The following is a 20818-nucleotide window of genomic DNA, read 5'->3' as shown; positions in this document are numbered from 1 at the left end:
CTTCAGTGGCGCAAGGTCAAGATCAACGACAAGGCCATTGCCGATATTGATAATAAATTAGCTAGAGCTACACTGGATCTTGAGGGTGCCTCGGCCATCAAGACAGGTAGTGCTCTAGCTACTGGATTCCATGAAATATTGTTTGAGGGAATAAGTTTACACTTTATGAAACCAGTAAGAAAATCCAACAAGGCCCCACCCAAGCGGCTACGATGGTATGATGGTGATTGTAGGAGAGCCAGGGCTGATCTGGCTGCAGCCCTTTTTAGTGGACATAATGATTGTGTCCGAAAGGCCAGACAAATATATAAAAAATCTGTAAGACAGGCCAAAAAGAATTGGGACGAGTGAAGTAATCTAATAGTAATCCCAAGGGCCACACTTACCAGTGGCCCGCAATATCAAGTCAATAATAAGCAGTTGGCAACGTAGAAGGTTCAAGCGTTTATTGGCCACAACAGAACTCTACATAGAGGAGCCTCATCGAACCTCACCCAGCAGGTGTGCCGAAGAAGACTGCTGGCTCCTTGACAGAACAACACTTATATACATTACGGTTTCAGCATACAAAGCATTGCAAGTGGAAAAGTACCAGTTAGTCCTAGAGCTCCTAAAATGAGCTCATACCATCTGCCCGTATAAGGTTACTATCTTGTTCAAAGAAGGTCGGCCGGGTGACTCCCTTTCGTCTCGGGCACAGAGGAATTTAGCTTAGTACTCCCTTCCGCAGATGTGACCTTGGGCCTCAGCCGTAAATACAATTCACCCTGTCTTTAGGCTGGTACAAGCTAAATCATACAGATAGTGTTTACAGAGAGTCACGTGACCTAGGCCTAGCCAGTTGTGATCCAATATGGCTGAACTGTGGCTTTTCGGCCCTTTCCATCATGCAGGATACTGTAAAGAATAAGCCATCTTAGGAAGCAGTTCTATGTACATTGAGGGAGACACAACCCTAGATACGTTATGCTAACTTTATATACTGGCCTGAATCCCACACGAGTTCCACTGGCTTGATTTGAAGGGAGCGTGCAATGCTAGGGACACCCGACTATTTTGGAATATTATTAAGTGGGATAGAGGAGGGCTGCCTGATAGACCCTCAAACCATGTCTCTCAAGAGGAATGGCTAAAATATTTCAAACCACAATATGCTTGTAATTCTAAATTTAATTTCATTTGGGCTACAACCTATGTTTTTTACTCCCAAGGCCCTTTTAGCAGGAAAGATGCTCTAATGGCCCTGGTATCTGTTGCAAGTGGGCGCGCTCCGGGACCAGATGGGGTTCCACCTGACGTCTTTCTCCACAATAAAGTTTGCTGGAGCAAGTAAATTACTTTATTGGCAAATGCTGTGGCTGAAGGTGCGCCAGTCCCTAAGTCATGGGGGGGGGGGGCAGTTATAATCCCTGTGTTCAAGAAGGGAGACCAGGCACTCCCAGGTAACTATAGGCCAATTAGCCTGATAGACTCCATTCAGAAGGTTATAGGGAGGATGGTTTTGAACCAGATATTAGAGTGGATTGAAGACAACAAGATTCTGTCCCCCTTTCAAGCGCGTTTCCGTAAGCTAACCAGTACAGTGGACCAGGTTTTTCGTTTTGTCCAGCTCCACTGGAAGGTAGTCACTTTGGGAAAAGGCAGCCTCTATGCCGCTTTCGTGGATTTGAGAGCTGCCTTCGATCTTGTGCCTCGCCTACGGTTGTGGGCAGTGCTAGAAAAACTAGGTCTCCCCATAGAAATTTTGACCCTGGTAATGAGGTTACACGAGTCTAATTTTGCCAGGATCCAGTGGGGTGGGCCTGGTGATGTCACTCCTGAGTTTCCGGTAGAGCGTGGTGTGCGCCAAGGTTGTACCATGGCACCCACGCTCTTTTCACTGTATATTAACGGGATAGTTGACCATATGCTCTGTGCTAGCACTGACGCCCCAAGGTTGGCTGGAGTCACCATCCCAATATTGATGTTTGCGGATGACACGCTTATTGTATCCAAAATCCCGAGCGGCTTGCAAAGAGCTTTGCTTGTGTTTGATGATTTTTGTCTTGGCCATGGTCTGGAGGTAAATGTGGCTAAAACGAAATTTATGGTTTTTAACCCACACCCAAGTTATAGAGGGAAAAAGCTATTTATGAATGGACAACCATTAGAGATGGATAATAACTTTATGTACCTAGGCATGCACGTAGCAAATGATAATAAATGGAGTAAGCACATAGAGATGGCCGCCCTGAAATTTAGGCAACTATCGGGAGCCCTAAGCAGGGAGCACAAAAAATCTTTTACAAAACCAATAAATCCTGTGCTCCAAGTTTATGAGGCTAAGGCCTTAAGTTCTGCGCTTTACGGGGCAGAGCTATGGGGGTTTGACCAGCTGGCTTCTTTAACCAGAGTTGAAAATAAATTTTTTCGAAGTATAACTGGCCTTCCCCAGAGTACTCCTTTGGTACCTTTAAGATATGAACTAGGTAGGAAGGCCATTTCGGATATAGCAAAACTTCGGCCGGTTTTATACTGGCGGAGACTTTGGACCACTCCTGAGCTTTCCCATTATGCTAAAGGTCTCATGGACATCATTAAATTAAATGTGTTTCACAAGATCGGATGGCTGAAGAACCTCCATGAGACCCTGAATTATATGGGTATGGAGGGGTTATGGAGTGACCCGGTGGCTGCTCTGTTCCCCTCAAAGAGATCCCTTAAAATGGCATACTGGGAAAGAGTTGAATACCAGGTATGGAGTAGAGCAAACCCTTCGGGGATGTCTGGCTGTTATCTGGAGGCAAACATTATACCTGCTCTAGAACCGTATTGGGACTTGGTTGCCAAACCTGGAGACAGGAAACTTTACTTCCAGTTTAGAGCTGGTTCTTTACCACTCAGGTCTCTGACAGGAAGGTGGTCCAGTGCATGTGAGGAAATATGTCCTGCCTGTGGGTTGCAAGTAGAAACAATCGCCCACTTCCTGTTTGTCTGCCCTGCATTTGCTACTCCAAGACGAGTTTGGTTGTCCCCAATGTGCAAGACTTTAGGTACCAGGAGTAGTGTTGTGGCATTAAGAATTTTGCGTACAAGCACCTTACCAATCATTTCTATAGCATTAGCCAAATTTTTGGGATGGGCGTGGATTTTACGGAATAAAGCCATTAAGCAAACCCTTGAAGTCCTCTAACAAAAAACTGGGGCTCGGGTTTCTCCTCTTGCATTATGATATGTTGTTTTAATTAACGCAGTAAATTATACATTGCAGTAGACTCTGTTGTCATTTTTAACCATGTATTTCTACTGTCCAGTTTTCTGACTTGTTTAATGCTTTTTTAAACTTTTTAAAGTATTTATTGATGGTTTTTCTTATAACTTTTTTGGGCACAAGATGTAAAGTTTTGTTTTATGTTTGTGTCTTTTATGATCTTTTTAAAATCGAATAAAGACTGATGATGATGATGCATAGAGATTATTAAGATTCTCTTTTGTGTGGATTCCTACATAACGCTTTAGTTCAGAGTTGATGAGAGAGTGAAATTCAGAAGATAAAGTGCAATTACATAGTGAAATCTCGGGATTTGAACGTATTAATCTTATTTCCAACCAAAGCTTTAACATCTTGAAAAATATCAAAGACCCTCTTGTGATTCTCCAGACTGGGCTTTAAAAACAGAAAAATATAAGCATAAAATTTAGTTTTAGTCCTTCCACTTATCAGGGACTCTATTCTCCTGTCTGCTCTTATGACTATAGCTAAGGGCTCTATAAAAAGGGCAAACCGTATAGGTGAAAGGGGGCAGCCCTATCTTGTTCCCCCATTAACCTTGCAGGAGCCAATATCAACAGAGTTTATAATCAATTGAGCAATTCCACCTTTATACATGCAATATGATCTCTATAAAACCAGAGGAGAAACCAAGGGGCATATTATCAAGCACGGCGTTAAAATTATCGCTGCTTTAGCGGCAGAAAACTGCCGCTAAAGCGGCGATAATGGGCTTGATAATATGCGGCAGAGAATTCCCATAGAAGCCCATGTTCTGGTGTCAACATGGGCTTCTATTGGAATTCTCTGCGGCATATTATCAAGTCCATTATTAAACTGGCAATAATTTTAACGCCCTGCTTGATAATATGCCCCATAATTCTTTAAGAAGAATAAAAAGCACTTGAGCAGGACCCCACTGTTGTTTAAAGTAATCTAGAGCCTCGACCAGAAAATTCATATTAGAAAAAAGCTGTTGACACAAAACAAAACCACACTGATCCGGGTGTACAATTGTTGCAACAATTTTGCTCATGCGATTTGCAAGCCGTTTCAGCACAATCTTGTAGTCAACGTTCAGAAGGCTAAACAGCCTGTAGGAGTTAGTATTTTCCCTGCACTTATCTTTCTTCAGAAAGATGACCACAATTGCTGTTTGAAATGATAGCGAGGTTTCCCCTCCACCTACACTATGATCAGCAAGCTTTAACATCTCAGGATTCAACATAGGTGCAAATTTCTTATATAACGCGGCCAGTAAGCCATCTCCACCACAGGCCTTCCTATTGGCCAAGGATTTAATAACCTCCTTGGCTTTTCCGAGGGAGAATTTAGCCATCAGAGCCTGTGATTGTCTCTGTTTTAACCTGGGAATGGGAATTGGCTTAGGAAGCGTCTGAGTTGGGCAATATCTACCCTTTGTTTCACACTGTATACCTGCTCATAGGTTTTAAAATATTTTTCTGGTTTTGTTTGGGGTCAGACATCTTGGTCTTTGTTGCTGCATCGAAAAGTGTTGCACTCTTATTCTGAGTCTGTCGCTCGCGAGTCTGCCAGGCTAAAATGTTTCTAGCATACTCGCTCTCTTCATATGTCTTCAAAGGCATTGGTAAAAATATACCCTTGCTCATAATAATACTCCTGAAGTAGCAATTTAGCTTTCCTAAACTCCAATTTATTTGCAGGAGATCTAATTCCTAAAAAGTTCTCTCTAGCCTCATGTAGAGCAGATTCTAACCCTCCCCTGCTCTCTGTGAGACACCTTGTTTAAATAATACCCCTGGAGGTTATGCAAGCGCGGATGTTTGCCTTAAATGGTTCCAATACATTTACCATGCTGGCAGTATTAACATTCAGTTTAAAGTTGTTTAAAATCTAAATTTTGTATCTCACAGCACCAGGTTTCATCTTCCAGTTTCACTTTACTAAGGGTCCATCTCCAGGTAGGCCCATCTAATGTAATCCCTGCTACTTGACCAAAAAGTGGTCTGAAAATCTGTTTGTGCCGTGACTGTAGCTACATAAACTCAGGTCAGACGAAGAGAGAAAATAATCTAATCTTCCAGCAGATGTATTCCTTTTGGAGACACAAGAATACTCACGCCTTCTCTGTCACCATAGAACAGCAATATTCAATCCTGCATATATTCTGACATGGCCTTAGCCGTTTGGGGCTTATTCTCTTTACGGGTATTTGATGAGGAGTTGAGTTCTGGGTTTAAAAGAAAATTAAAACCCCGCCCAGAATTAATTCTACCGGGATAGTTGAAGTGCCTGACAGAGGCTACCAGAGGGACTGGGCCACCTAACATCAGAGCACAGACAGAAGCGGCAGCCATTCCAACATTGTTGATGAAGCCGCTAACCCAAGCCCAACTCCCTTATTTTTCAGTTTGGGAAGATCTAATGTGGTACTGGGGGTGTCTATTTATATAAATCACGACTCCCCACTGAGCTGCCTTCGCACTTGAAATACATTCCCGACCACTGCTCAAACATTGTATAATTCAGCTCCTTCTTTTACTAAAAATGTGTTTTCTGAAATAGCACAATATCTGTGAAATGTCCTTTCAGACAATCCTAAACAGTTCTGGCCTTACTTTTATTATTCAGGCCATTGGCATAGAATGAAATCATTTTCAAGTGATCATAATTTGGTTTTATCCTTGCCTAGTTCAAAACTGCACCACAAGAAGGCATAATGCTACAACATGATACAATCCTGAGTTCCTTGCTGAAAGCAAGGGGCAGGCAGATCAGGTAGGTCAGGATATGGTCTCAAAGTTCCACATTTATTTCTAGGCAGGCGAATATAAACAGATGTTGCCGATCTCTTCTGATTGGAAGCATTACCACTGATGCAATTTAAGTAGGCACAGCCCATCCTCCCTCTCTCCTTTACTCTATATTCTTCCCTAAAACATATCATTTTGAAAATGCACAGTGCTCACTCTCCCCTTCTCTTCTTCAAATAATTCTAAGACATCCCTTCAATGTCAGCGAGGTGAAATATCCCCTCATAAAGAGCCATGCAAAAAACTGCAATGCAGAAATGCTAGTGGTAAGCCTGACCGTTAGGAAGCCCCTCCCCAGCATTCCACTCTGCATCACGCTCTGGAATGGCGTGCAGGTATATGGGCCTCGTGATCTAGGAAGAACTGCTTCGGCCGGCATTTGAAATGGCTGTTAGGCTCTAAATGAATTTGTCGTACTCATTTAGGGCTAGTCGTTTGAGTTAGACACAACCAGTGAAGTGTGGTTTGACGCCTTCCATTCGAGGCACTTCACAAGCTGCTTGGACTGGAATAGCACACAGTCACAGAAGCTCACGCCCACGGGACTGCCTCCCTCACAGCCTAAAAATCCCACGGTGAGCAGGCGGAGGCTGATGCTATGGTTTCTACTTGCCCGACATTGCCCTCAGGACTGGTAGAGCAAATGGCAGGAACATGAGTAACACTCTACTGTCCTTTTTTCTTACTCCCTCCTCTCCTATTTGCAAGCTGCACACTGATCGTTATTGTTCACGGTGCTTGTTCTCTTAGGCTTTTGAGTGCAAGCTAAGGGCTATCTGAGGGGATGTGCACGGACTGCCTGCTTAGCAGAAGTAAAGCCAACTGAAGGAGAAATTGTGGGAGAAATTAAATGGTGAAGCTGCAGTTGGCTGAAGTTCTTCCTATCAACGATAGCATGGCTACAGCCCTACAGAAGGGGAAAAGGCTAGGGTTCCGGGGAAAGATAACTGCTGCAAAAGACGCAAAACCCTTCCCAATTAAGACTGGCCTCTCAAAAAACCACCTTAAATAGAGCCAATGATTCCAGGGACAGTGAAAGCACGGAAAGCGGCACTAATCCAATTGGCTCCAACCCCCCCTCCTTTAGACAAGAGCCAATGGTACTTTTTTGACAGCTGTTGTACTAACGGCCCCGCCTACAGGGGGGAACTTGATAGAAGGAGGCGGGCAAGAGCTGGGTTGAGACAAGTCTACCCAAGGTGCTTCAACATTAGATGCTCCTGCAAAAGAGCTTATGAGTCTGGACTTCAAGAGTCAGGACCCTCAGAAGGAAATTGATGCAAACAGGGTTGCAATAAGTAAAGAGGGTAGAATAAGAGAATATACCCGCTTCTCAAAATCATCAAGATCAGCCGAATGGCAAATTCAGCTGGAGGAGGGATGGATAGCTGACCACTTGCAAATAAATTACCAACATTGAAATCTGGGATCAAACCCCTACTTCTGCTCCAATGTGCCCGTGCCTTAACCTGAAGGATATCAGTGCACATAAAATGCTAATAACTTTGAGGGGCGATTAGAAAATAACAAGCACCAGGCCTACTATCGGCCCAGATAGAGACCTATGCTCCTTGTGGATCCAGTGAACCTCAATCCATGACAGACTTACTGGAAAGTAGCCTCAATGAGATAAGAGAACTGGAGTGAGTTCAGAGCCAAGAAATTGCTGCACTGGGTTTGCCATTTTTGAAAATTGAAGAGGCTCTGGCTCAACTTCTCAGACTTCGGGAAGCAGAACAAAGAATCTCTACATTGGAAGATGATATGTGGGTGCGCGAAGCTGACCTAATGACAACCCAGAAAGAAATCTGACAACTGCCAATCAAGATAGAAGATATTGATAAATCACAGTAGATGCTCCCTGAATTTTCAATAGCAGTGAGTTCCCGTTGGAGCTTTGGCTTAGGGTAGGCGTAGTAGGAGTGCTGGAGCAGAGTTTTCTGTTGAAAATTTAATGGGTTTTTAAGCTCCAGTTTGTCTATATGTCGAAAATTAAAAATATTAATTTGTAACATTAATTATTTGTTTTGTGTGAAAATTCTGATTAACCAACACGAATTAACAAGAGAAATTACACGTGGGAATGCATACATGTTGCTTAATAATAATGTGCATGTTTAATTAAATGAATGTTGCTGAGTGCTGTTTGTTTTAAAGCATAAAACGCCTTTGAAATAACGTGTACTAATGCTTTACTGTGTTGCAAAAGGCTAGATAATTACATACACATAAGGGTATTAGTGGGGTTAACACTGTTCAATCACTATGCTGTGGTAACGTTGTTTTTGTCTCTTTTAATTAAGATGGTCTGTTTTGGCCTGTGATAAAATGGCTGCCGTTTAAAGCCTGTGCTCGAGTGATCGTATTTTGATGAGAAGGCCTTGCTGAACATGGTCGAGAGTCACCTGACCACAGCCTTCGCCTGGTTTAAAAGTTTTCCGTGAGGACAGCAGCTCTGGGCGTGAGTCCAAGTAACCTTGGAGGACAAGGGAGCCACAATAAACTTTGTGATTACAGTGGTGGTTCCGAGGAAATGTGCGCGCAGAAGTAACATTTGCAAAACTCGAGTTTCCTTCTTCCGTCTTTTTATTTTTGTGATTTTTCTGAGCGGAGATTTTCCAATTGTAGCGATGCTACATCCTTTCCTGCTCGCTCTGCTCAGCGGTTCAACGGATATTCAGAACATTTTATGTTGCTTTAATTTGTAAGATTTCCTATAAGTATTGTTAGCCTAGAGAGGGTCTAAGGCCACTTCTTCCCAAACCTGCGTTGGTGAGGATCGATGCTGTGAGGACGGCGACTCGGGAGACTTCTACTGAGAGACCTGTCCTGACCCATTCATGACATTTAGCTAGAATAGGTAATTATGAGAATAATGATTTACTTTGATTGAATTTCTTTGAACTAATTTTAGATAAAGTACCATTATTTTAAATACAGTATTGGTGGTTATTTCTTGTCAATTATTGAGTATTCTATTTTTGATTATTGTTGTTTAGATCATGACTCAGGATAGTATCAAACTGATCCTATTGGCCTCACTGTAGATGCAGGGTGTTTAGGAGTTTTCTCTCCGCAGGTTCAGTGCTGATAGAGTAATCGAGCGTATGTTAGTGAAATGGGCCCAAGTGTATGATGAGTGCATGTGCGTGTATCTGTGAAATTACTCTATCCGTGGAAGTAGGGAGAATTTGTATGCCCTGATCTGCACCAATTTCCTGGTAGCAGAGGATGGTTTTGATTATTGTCTTGATCTGATTAGATTGCTTGTATATTGGCTTTTTGATTCATTGATTATTGATTGATGTTGGTATATGTACTAATACTATATGTTGGAGTCGTCGTATTGAGTTATATGTAGTGCTTCTGGAACTTGGGAGCTGGTAGCAGTTCCGTAGTAGGGCAGAGGGAAGTATATACTGCTCTCGGGAAAGACGGGATCGTTGGTCCTGTACGTATGCAGGAAAAACGTGTGACAATTGAAGTTGCGCGTCACATTGTCTGGGTTCGGAATCAGTGACATCGTCGTATGTTATTATTAGAAATATATTTCTGGTATAAAAGGAGTGCGTATGGTAGCGAAGGTTATCTGTGAAACTCTGGTCTTAAGTCCCAGGGATCCGTAAGGTTCGCCGTTAAAGCTTATCGCGGGAGAAGTAATAGGTATTCTCTGAGCTTGTTTGAAGGACTGGGCAGAGGTAAGCTGCTTGGTTAATGTGTGTTATAATTCTGTAGCGGGACAGATTGTTCGCTGTTCTCGAGAAGGATTCTGTGTGTATGTACTACATTTTTCTTGTATGAAAGTGCGCGAATGTATGAGCATTTAATTGATTGTAAGACTCTTTGGAGCAGTCCTAGAGGAAACAGTTCATGAATGTATGATAGAAGGGCAGAGTAGAGGGATGTGCTACTGTGTCAACGAGAGTATTAATTCCGTACTGGAGCAGAAGTGAGTGCTGTTTCAGGGAAAAGACGGGATTCTTGTGAAATAGATTTTCTTTACTATTCTATGGTTAGCGAAGCAGACAATGGAGATGTTTATATGTTGTAACTAATAGATCTTGTAGAATTTGACACGAAGTCTACTGAGGAGTTTTGTAAAGGAGGGGTAGACGAGTGACAGGAGACAGGAGTAGGCGCGACTGCAGCGACTGCTGACGTCAAACAGACCGCGCTCTGATTGGATATTGGATCAGAACAGTGTTCGCGCTGGGATTGGTGCGTTGGTGTGAGCCGCGCAAGGATTGGAAGGGGTACAGGGTGATGTAGACGCTCCAGGATTGGTGCGTTGGTGTGAGTCGCGCTGTTATTGGATGAAAAATCGTACTGTACAGTTGTATAAAGGAAGGGATTAGAAAGTTTTGGTAAACGCTAAAATGTATTACCAAGAAGAGAAAAAGAAAAAATCATTGTTTGCAAAAATGAAACGATGGTTTGACAAAGATAAAGATGTTAAAACAAGAGAAGGTGAATTGTTACCTCCAATGAAAACGCCTGCATCCTTCATGGTTGCGAGATATGGGTATCATACCTGTATATGGTTGGAGAATTGGGTTAGGTATAATAAGGAAGATGGTGTCTTAGCATTCCCAGAACATGGTTCATTTAATCTGGCCGTGTTGAGAAATTTACGGGAGAAAATGATGAGTCTAGAGCCTAGACCAAGGCCGACACAGTTTGAGGCTGTGGTGGAATGGGAAGAGGAAGTACATGAGCGAGAAAAACAGAGGTCTGGAGGCAACTACAGATACATGTTTGGGAGGAAACATGATCGTGAAACTCATCATGATCGAATGACGAGATGGTGAGATGCTAGTATGTCAGAAGGATTATATCCTATGAGAACAGTTGACGAGAGGGAAGAAAGGAAGGGTGTGGAAAGGGTTCCTGAGGCAGAAGTGAAAAGATATGGAGTTAATGAGTATGAGGATGAGGTCTTGAATGACATGATTTACAAGAGACCACCTCCATATAGACCAGAACCAGAAGAGAGCACACCAGTTGTTTCTCCGATAAGAGATACATTGCGTAGTATCATTGAAACAGAAATTGTGACACCTGAGTTAAGAAGTGGTAATCCTTTCAGGGAAAAAGAGAGACAGAATCGATGTGGTGACGAGAATACGAGAGAATTAGCCAGAACTACATCGGAGCTGACTGAAAAGATTAGAGAGCTGACAAAGAATCTAGAAGCTGTTACGGTGCCTGTAACCATAGGTCCGGTTATGCCTATTTTTGATAAGCAGATGACGAGTGAAAATGGTTTGGTGGTTCCATATGTTGGGAATAGGATAACAAGTTTGGCTGGTCCCTCAGGAGACTTAGGAAGAAGGACAGAAAGCAGTCCAGACATGACACATGTAGTGGAGGATTAGAAGTACAGTCTAATTCAAGATTGGATACTAGTGATACTAGTTGTCCAGGGATGCCAATGTTAGAACCACAGAGGATGCCAGAAAAAGTGGTTCCAGTGAGAAAAACTACTGAAATAACAGCTGAAGATTTGAATGATTGGATGAGAGTCCTTCAAAAGAGGGATAAAGATTCACAGGCAATTGATGTGGCCAGGTTACGTGTAGAATTAGAGGAGCTTGTTGCAGAGACAATTACTACAGAAATTCTAAAAAACCATCATGATGGAGAATTATTATTTATGTGTAAAAACATCACCTGGAGAGCAAAAAATACACATGACAGGTTGAGAGCAATAGCGAATGAGCAGGGAGTTGACATTGATAAGGTGAAAGCCTTGCAGAAGTCTTACAGGATGGATTTCACGGACAAGGATATTGAAAATCTGAATGGTGCTGGTAGAACAGGACAGATTAAGGAAATGGTTGCACTGTTACGAAGATGGGGTGATGTAGAGAAGTGGAAGGATAGGTGGTATAAGAAAAGGGAAGAATCAGTGGACAGGACTTATTCAGCATTTCCTGTGAGAGAAAAAGAGAAAACAGTGGATGCTTATCCCATGAGAGAAATACCTGGAGGAGGATATGTACATGTTCCATGGACCAGACAGGATATTTTATCATTTACGAATGATTTCCCTCGACTGAGAGAAAAGCCTGTCGAGTGGTATAGGCAGGTAGACAGGTTTGTGAAATTGTCAAAAGTGCTGTGGATTGACCTGAATAGTCTGTTTGATATAATTGTTCCAGCAGACTTGTGGGCTGAGTGTAAAATAGTTGTAAGTTGGCCTACTGAGGAATATCCAAGAGATCAGAGAACAGGAGCACCAGATCCAGAGGTAATGAGGAAGTATGATCAGGTGATTGTATACCTGAAAAGTAAAGTACCTCCAAAAGAGACAGACTGGGTTAAAATAGATCGAACACATCAGGAAGCAAAAGAATCAGTTCATGCTTTTTATGAGAGGCTGATACTGGCTTTTAAACAATTCAGCGGGGATGAGCACCTGGGTGACAAAGATTTGAGTCATTTTGTATACAGATCTGTATATGGCCTGAGACCTGAGATTAGTGAGAGAATTCGTGAGCATACAGTGGACTGGCAGAGTAAGAAAATAGATGAGATTCTGAGACAAAGTACTTCAGTGATGAAATTGAAGCAAAACAGAGAAAGCTGAAAGAAAAGGCAATGTGGGCACAAGTGAAGGTTGCGGAAAGACAAGAAGCACAGTTGGTGGAACAGGCAAATAATGCAGAAAATAATGCAGGGAATAGGCCCAGATATGCAGGGAAAGGAAAGGGGAATCTTGAGGAAGCAAAGAAAAAGTTTCCTTGTCACAACTGTGGCCAACTGGGACATTGGAGATCTGAATGTACCAATCCACCATTAGCGAATAATGAGAGTAAAACCTTAAATCAACAGGTGCAGAACGAGGGAAATAATCAACAGCAGCAACAACAGAAGGTTGTGAGACAGCAGAGCCAAGAGCCAAAACCGCCCTTGCCGCAGAATAGAGGGTCACAAAAGTACAATCAGGATTCAGGATTCTACAATGATGAACAGGTAAACAAACAAAGGCGTTATAACCAGGTACAACAGTATTTGTTAAAGAATGAAGGGAGTGAGTCTGAAGGTGACTATTGACGGTGCCGAGGAGAGGAGGAAGAGTGCATACTTGGTGCAACTCTAGAAATAGACCAGGCAGGACCATTTGTAGATGGGAAAATAAATGAAGAAAGTGTTACTTTTTTAGTAGACACAGGTGCGACAAGATCAACTGTCAGGTCAGCAGATGTTAAAAATCTTCCTCTCTCGGATGAAGCAATCCAAGTAGTGGGTGTAGCCAATACACAAATCAAGACACGTCTTACTGAACCAGTAAGAGTAAGAATAGGGAAATTTTCAGACATGCACAGATTTGTGGTCTGTGACACTAGTCCGGTGAACTTGTTAGGCAGGGACCTGCTATGCAAGATGAATTGTACAATTTTTTGTACGCCGGATGGAATAGCTTTTGAAACACCAGATGAGGATGTTTTGTACCGAATGACTCTAGGAAATAGAGAGAGTGAAATGGTTGGTGCATATGCTGTGTTTAATCCGGAGGATTTGCCTCAAGAGCTGAGAGACACAGTGAAAAGGACAGTTTGGGATTTTACTGGAGAGGATGTGGGATTGATGAATAATGTAGATCCTGTGAAAATTTCAGTGAAAGAGGGAATTACTTATCCTAACATTCCTCAGTACAAAATGACACCAGAAATAATTGAAGGAATAACTCCTATTATTGAGAAAATGATTCAGCAAGGAGTTTTGAGAGAACTACTGAGTAGCCCGTGTAACTCACCGATAATGGGGCTAAAGAAGCCTAATGGGAAGTTCAGGATTGTACAAGATTTGAGAAAAATTAACAAAATTGTGGTGGCATGTTGTCCCATTGTGCCAAATCCGTCAGTGATTTTGTATCAGATTCCACATGATGCTGAGTGGTACACAGTGATTGATTTGTGTCATGCTTTCTTTTCAATTCCATTACATCATGACAGCCAGCCGATTTTTGCATTTAGGTTTGGCCAGCGTATTTTAGCATGGTGTCGTATCCCACAGGGGTATACAGAGAGTCCTTCGATATTCAATCAGTTATTGAAAAAATCATTGGAGAGTTTGATCATGCCTGAAAACTCAGTACTAGTGCAGTATATTGATGACCTACTGGTGGCATCAAAGACACGTGAAGCTTGTGAAGTAGATACTATAGCTTTACTGAATCATCTGGCAGATGGAGGGTTAAAAGTATCTCCAGCCAAATTGCAATTTTGCAAGAAAGAGGTGCATTATCTTGGACACAATATTGAAAAAGGTCTGAGAAAGGTGACTGATGACAGGATCAAAATCATCAGGGGAATGAAGGCCCCAAGGACCCAGAGGGAAGTGAGGATGTTTCTGGGGATGGTGGGTTATTGACGTCAGTGGATTATTAACTTCTCTCTGATAGCAAGACCACTGATTAAGCTGACAAAGAGTGAGGTAAAAGACCCATTGGAACTAGATGGAGAACAGATGGCAGCATTTGAGGAGCTGAAGAGCAGAATGTGTGAAGCCCCTGCTTTGGGTATGCCAGACTATGAAAAAGAGTTTGAGTTGTACTGCAGTGAGAGAAATGGATGTGCACTTTCAGTGTTAATTCAGAAGCATGGACAGCTGAGGAGGCCTATTGCGTACTTCTCATCGACACTTGACCCTGTAGCTGTAGGTTTACCAGGTTGTTTGAAATCTGTAGCTGCGACATGCAGAAGTCTGGAACAGAGTGAGGGAATCATAATGGGATATCCTGTAAGGGTATTCGTACCTCATAATGTGGCAATTCTTTTGACAAGAAGCAGAACTCAGTACATGTCACATAGTCGGCTGACTAAATATGAGAAAGTCATTTTGGGAGCATCAAATGTGACTCTTGAAAGATGTGTGAATGTGAATCCAGCAACATTGTTGCCGGATATTGAAAATGTGGGTGTGAAGACAGAAGATGATCACAATTGTTTGGACGTGCTTGATTACTGTACAAAACCGAGACCAGACATAAGAGATCTTCCATTGCTTGAGAGTGATCATGTGCTGTTCGTGGATGGATCATGTCTGAGGAATGATGAGGGTGTGCTGAGTGCAGCATATGCAGTGTGCAAGGTTTCAGAAGTTATGGAAGCTTCACCATTGAAAGGAGTGAAATCTGCACAAGTTGCTGAATTGGTGGCATTGACAAAAGCTTGCAAAATTGGAGAAAATCTGAGAGTGACTGTAATGACTGATAGTCAGTATGGATTTGGAGTTGTGCATGATTTTGGCCAGCTTTGGCTACAGAGAGGTTTCTTGACGTCGAGTGGGACTCCAATAAAGAATGCTGAAGTGATTGGAAATTACTTGAGGCGATACAGCTGCCTAAAGAATTAGCAGTTGTGAAATGTGCTGCTCATGGACAAGGAGATGATTTTGTAACACTTGGAAACAGGTTTGCAAATGACATTGCACAATATTGTGCGAAAAATAATCACTCGATTAATAGGGAACGAGAAGGGGAAATGTCTTTTTGTTCTGTGATGTTTACTAATGTCCTAGAGACGTGGGATGAGGTGAAACAGTTGCAGGATGAGACAGGAAAGGAAGAAAAGAAAGACTGGATCAAGGCAGGTTGTGCCCCAAGAGAAACAGACCATGTTTGGGTCTATAGAGATGGTAGACCAGTCATGCCTAACTCTATGTTGTCAACAATGGCAAGGATGTATCATGGCCAGGGACATTTGGGAAGGGATGCGATGATCAGGTCTTTTAAACAGACTTGGTACAATGCAAAGTTCAGGACGATTGCAGAAAGCATCTGTCAAAGATGTTTGATTTGCCAGCAATTTAACACTGGGAAAAAGACAGTGGTGAGTCTGGGAACGATAGGCAGAGAAGGTGGTCCTTTCACGAGAATGCAGATTGATTTCATTGAAATGCCCCAAGTGAACAGATTGAGGTATGTTCTAGTGGTAGTCTGCTTGTTCTCAAGATGGGTGGAGGCCTATCCGACTAGGAGAAATGATGGAATAACAGTGGCAAAGTTACTGTTAAGGGAGTTGATTCCTAGGTACGGGTTTCCAGTAACGATTGAGTCTGATAGAGGTGGACACTTCTATAATGAGCTCATGAGTTTGATTTGTGAAGCATTGAGCATACAGCAGAAGCTACATTGTGCATACAGGCCAGAGGCTTCTGGCGTGGTGGAGCAGATGAATGGCACGATCAAGAACAGGATTGGTAAGATGTGTTTAGCCACTGGAATGAAATGGCCTGATGTCTTGCCTCTAGTGCTAATGACTATTAGATCTACTCCAGATAGAACTACTGGTTTAAGTCCACATGAGATTTTGATGGGACGTGCAATGCGTCATGCATTTGTACCTGTCAATAAGTTGATGACAATAACTGATGACATGATTTTGGATTACTGTAAAGGCCTGGCTGACGCAGTTCATTCTGTGTTTCACCAGGTTGGAGAAGACGCTACCACACTTGAGAAGAAGCAAGCTCATGATCTGAGTCCAGGGGACTGGGTGAGGATTAAAGTACACAGAAGAAGAAATTGCTTGGTTCCAAGGTGGGGAAGGCCAAGACAAGTCATTCTGACTACGACAACTGCAGTGAAGTGTGCTGGTGTGAAAAACTGGGTACATGCAAGTCATACTCTGAGAGTTCCAAACCCAAAAGATGGGACTGGTAAGGAGTATTTTGAAGAGTCAGATTCCAGTGATGATGAAGAAACAGAACCAGTGAGAAAAAATCGAAGTTCAGAAAGAGAATCAGGAGAGGCTTCAAGAGAACCATTGAGAGTCTCAGAAGGGAGATCAGATTCTGTAAGAGAGCCTGAAGTTCCAACAACCAGTGGAGGAAAAAGAAGAGAAAAGAGCAGTTCCACAGAGACTACTCCTGAATCAGAAGAGGAGATTGAAAAACCACTTGAGATTATACCTGAAGAAGCAGGGTCAGAATAAGATAGAGAGGGACAGATTGCGGAAGACCCCCGAGGAGGTGTAGGGAACATTCTTGATAAGCTAGATGAAGGGACAAGTAGACAGCAAGAAGATTGCGTGTCGGAGACCCGAGGAGGGACAGAAATAGGGAAGTCTCAAACAGTGGTGAAAAAGACTGTGGAGCGAAAGAAAACTGCTGAAGAACAAGAGGCATTTGAAACAGAATCGGATGAAAGTGGGAATGAGAAATCAGAGGGTCGAGTTCTGAGAAAGAGAACTTGGATTGGAGAAAGAAAAAATAAAGAAACAAGACCAAAAAAGGTTATAAGAGGAGATCTTTGGCCTAACAACAGAGTAAAAAGGCTGAGATACAGATTGACACGAGCAAATACCTCGAAAGCTGAACAAGTGAATGAGGTATCGAGTCAGAATCCAGCAGAAGGTGAAAAACGAAAAGAGTTGAAAGAACCAGAGGAGATCAAAAGGATAAGAAAACCTAACCAGAAGTATAGGTTGCCGGAATGGACGTACGTGGCACTGTCTGAAGGTGAAGAGGCAGAAAGTCAAGGAAATCCAGAGGAGATCGTACGAGAAGTGGTTGAGGAAGATACAGGTGAAATCCTGAAAGTAATCTTGACTGACATTGGAGAAAAGTCGGATACTGAGGATGATGTTGGAGATTTAATACAATTTTATGTTGAAGAAGGTGAAGTAAAGAGTGATGAGTATCCAAATTGAGTGAACAGAAGAAATCACTTGGAGAAAAGTGAAAAGAAGAAAGACTGAAAATTAGTTGTTTGAAGTAATCCAGAGTTTAGAAATTCCAGTAGTGGAGTAGTAGAGGCTAAGTCAAAAGACACGGTCAAAGTAGTAAAATGGCTAACATAGAGAATAACCAAAGTAGATGTGCCTTCTTAAAAAGATGGTGTAAAATGTGCTGCTGCTGTACTGGAATATTAATGCTACTATGGGGTGTATTAGCTTTATTAGTTACTTTTAGAGTTACCATAGGTACATTTGAGATGCACACAGAGAATGTGACTAATGTAGAGAAGAATTCGCAAAAAGTAGTTCCAACTAGAATTAGTAATACTTATATACATAAAGATAGGTCAATTAATGATTTTTCTAGTAATGTTTTTTCAAAATTATTGTACGAATACGTGAAAACAATGGAAGTTAGGGATTGCTACGTATGTATGCAGTTACCTGCATCCGTTTCAGAGGGTGTTACTTATCACCATTTACCAGCTACGTATGGAATTTCTTGTAGTGTATTAAGTAGTGTTTTTTATTTGTTAGGGAAAATAGATTATGAGATGTCTAACAAAGATAATATTTTTGGGCAATTGCCTATGAACAAAAAGTTGAATCCAGCTAAAGAAGCTAATATTTTTGGTGAGATTTTTATTGAAAAAGAAGAATTAACATTAGATTACATTTTTAAGAACAATTTAACTTGCAGTTTGAAAGAAGAGGAGAAGGCTTTCCTAAACATGGTGGAGGAAAGGAGAATGAGCATGCATGAAAAGGCAGGGAAATATAAAATGAGTGAGACAATTTGGGACATTGAGATGGGAAAAGAATTGAGAAACGGGGCTAGTCCAACTTTAGCTCTAGATGCACCACAGAAGGGTAAGCTATGCATTACAAGAAAGAGATCCCAATATGATACATATTTTGTTGGGACTAGTGAGTGTCATGATACATACTTCATTGCGACAGGATGGGGTTTCAAGGGAGGAGAAGATCCAGTTTTCCCAGGAGTGTATTATGTCTGTGGGAACAAGGCTTATTACAGGTTGCCTGACCATTGGTATGGCACGTGTTATGTGGGCCTGGTCTTTCCAAAGATCTTTCATATAGATAGAATAGAAGATGTAGAACATATTAATTTACTAACACGTTTTAAGAGAGAAACTTGGTCTGAAATTGTAGGTGATATTTTTGGAGCTTTAATTCCAGCAGTGGGAATTTCTTTGAATGCTTATGGAATTCGGAAACTGTCAACAGTGGTGGATCGCTTATCGACAAGTACCGCTGGAGGGTTTCTTTTGGTGAATACGGAGATGATTGCCGTACGTGCCATGTCTATGCAAAATCGACTTGCCCTTGATATTCTATTGGCCAAAGAGGGTGGAGTCTGTGGAATGCTGAAAGTTCAACATTGTTGCACTTACAATCCTGACGAAAGCAAAGACCTGAAGGTCTATATCAAAAATATTACTGATTTGCATGAAGAATTGGTACCACTGGAAGCTGAAAGTATCTGGACTAAAATAGCTAATAAGGTGATAGCTGTTAAGAGTTTTATTGCAAAAATAGGTAGTACTATTATAGGTAAGATATTGTTTCCTTTGACCTGTATAATTGTTGCTTTATTGATACTAAGATTGGTGTGTTTGTGTTGTAAAAACAGGGGAGGGAAAAAGAAATTAATCAAAAGAAATATTGAAAGGAGAAATAAGAGGTCAAAAAGAGAACCACAAGAAATAGAATTAGAAGAATTGAGGGAGAGTGTTTACTTGGAAACGAAGAGGGATGATGAAAGGGAGTCTGGTGTGTAGTGTTGTGAAAGAGAAAAAAGACATTTTCAATTTCTCCTAAAATGGGACTAAATTTTACAAAATTTTTTTTTTTGGGTTGTTTATTTGGTGATAATATCACCAAAGGGGGGATTGCTGGAGCAGAGTTTTCTGTTGAAAATTTAATGGGTTTTTAAGCTCCAGTTTTTCTATATGTCGAAAATTCAGAATATTAATTTGTAACATTAATTATTTGTTTTGTGTGAAAATTCTGATTAACCAACACGAATTAACAAGAGAAATTACACGTGGGAATGCATACATGTTGCTTAATAATAATGTGCATGTTTAATTAAATGAATGTTGCTGAGTGCTATTTGTTTTAAAGCATAAAACGCCTTTGAAATAACGTGTACTAATGCTTTACTGTGTTGCAAAAGGCTAGATAATTACATACACATAAGGGTATTAGTGGGGTTAACACTGTTCAATCACTATGCTGTGGTAACGTTGTTTTTGTCTCTTTTAATTAAGATGGTCTGTTTTGGCCTGTGATAAAATGGCTGCCTTTTAAAGCCTGTGCTCGAGTGATCGTATTTTGATGAGAAGGCCTTGCTGAACATGGTCGAGAGTCACCTGACCACAGCCTTCGCCTGGTTTAAAAGTTTTCCGTGAGGACAGCAGCTCTGGGCGTGAGTCCAAGTAACCTTGGAGGACAAGGGAGCCACAATGAACTTTGTGATTACAGTGGTGGTTCCGAGGAAATGTGCGCGCAGAGGTAACATTTGCAAAACTCGAGTTTCCTTCTTCCGTCTTTTTATTTTTGTGATTTTTCTGAGCGGAGATTTTCCAAATGTAGCGAGGCTACATCCTTTCCTGCTCGCTCTGCTCAGCGGTTCAACGGATATTCAGAACATTTTATGTTGCTTTAATTTGTAAGATTTCCTATAAGTATTGTTAGCCTAGAGAGGGTCTAAGGCCACTTCTTCCCAAACCTGCGTTGGTGAGGATCGATGCTGTGAGGACGGCGACTCGGGAGACTTCTACTGAGAGACCTGTCCTGACCCATTCATGACATTTAGCTAGAATAGGTAATTATGAGAATAATGATTTACTTTGATTGAATTTCTTTGAACTAATTTTAGATAAAGTACCATTATTTTAAATACAGTATTGGTGGTTATTTCTTGTCAATTATTGAGTATTCTATTTTTGATTATTGTTGTTTAGATCATGACTCAGGATAGTATCAAACTGATCCTATTGGCCTCACTGTAGATGCAGGGTGTTTAGGAGTTTTCTCTCCACAGGTTCAGTGCTGATAGAGTA

Source organism: Triturus cristatus, chromosome 7 (genome assembly GCF_964204655.1).
Source record: "Triturus cristatus chromosome 7, aTriCri1.1, whole genome shotgun sequence".
Taxonomy (NCBI): domain Eukaryota; kingdom Metazoa; phylum Chordata; class Amphibia; order Caudata; family Salamandridae; genus Triturus; species Triturus cristatus.
This window is presented reverse-complemented; position numbering follows the sequence as displayed.